Source organism: Scyliorhinus canicula, unplaced genomic scaffold (assembly GCF_902713615.1).
Source record: "Scyliorhinus canicula unplaced genomic scaffold, sScyCan1.1, whole genome shotgun sequence".
Lineage (NCBI taxonomy): Eukaryota > Metazoa > Chordata > Chondrichthyes > Carcharhiniformes > Scyliorhinidae > Scyliorhinus > Scyliorhinus canicula.
Window position 1 is genome coordinate 317810 of NW_024055441.1, and position 843 is coordinate 318652.

An 843-nucleotide genomic window follows, 5' to 3' on the forward strand; every position below is an offset into this window, starting at 1 on the left:
AGTTACTGTGAAAATCCCCGTAACCACACTCGGGGACCTATTCAGGTACACAGAGGGAGGATTCAGAATGTCCAATTCACCTAACAAGCATGTCTTTCGAAACTTGTGGGAGGAAACCCATACAGACACTGGGAGAACGTGAAGACTCTGCGCAGACAGTGTCCCAAGTGGGAATTGAACCCTGGGACCCTGGCGCTGTGATGTAACAATACTAACCACTGTGGTACCATGCCGCCCATAAAACAGTTCGGCTCAATGTTCTCGCATTAAAGAAGCTGAAGCGCCCAATGTGGGTCTTGAATCCACGGCCCTGGGATTAAGACTCCCATACTCTACCGACTGAGCTAGCCGGGCTGCTTGTCATAATTTCATTTTGGTCTCCCCTCAGTCTTCTGTTCCAAAGAAAACAGCCCCAGTTTATCCAAACTTTCTCTGAGCAAACATTTTCAATTTCTTGTCAATGTTCTTAAATCTCCTCTGTGCTCTCTCTAGTGCAGTCTTCCTGTGCACAGGAATCTAGCTCTGGCCTAACTAGTCCTGTCCTGCCATTTATCATGTCATCCGTTGCATTGTTTTCCCTCCAGCTTTCTTCCTCATTCATCAATCATTTTTGTTTCACAGGTAAACTTCTTCATGTTCCTACATTTACTTTCAAATCAATGATGTAACCAGGAGTGAAGGGACCAGTACTGATTCCTTGGAAACGGCACTGGAAACAACCCATTGATTTTCTCTGTTCTTTATGGGATGCGAGTGTCACGGGCAAACCAGCTTGGTTGCCAATTCCTATTTGTCCTTAAACTGAGTGGCTTGCTAGGCAATTCAGAATGAACCACATTTCAG

General features: G+C 45.6%; 1 non-coding gene across 1 annotated transcript; it reads right to left on the bottom strand.

The window, feature by feature from the left end:
* Positions 1–281: 281 nt before the first annotated feature.
* Positions 282–354, bottom strand: trnak-cuu. Its single transcript has one exon. It is a non-coding gene; the product is annotated as a tRNA-Lys (tRNA).
* Positions 355–843: the final 489 nt, after the last annotated feature.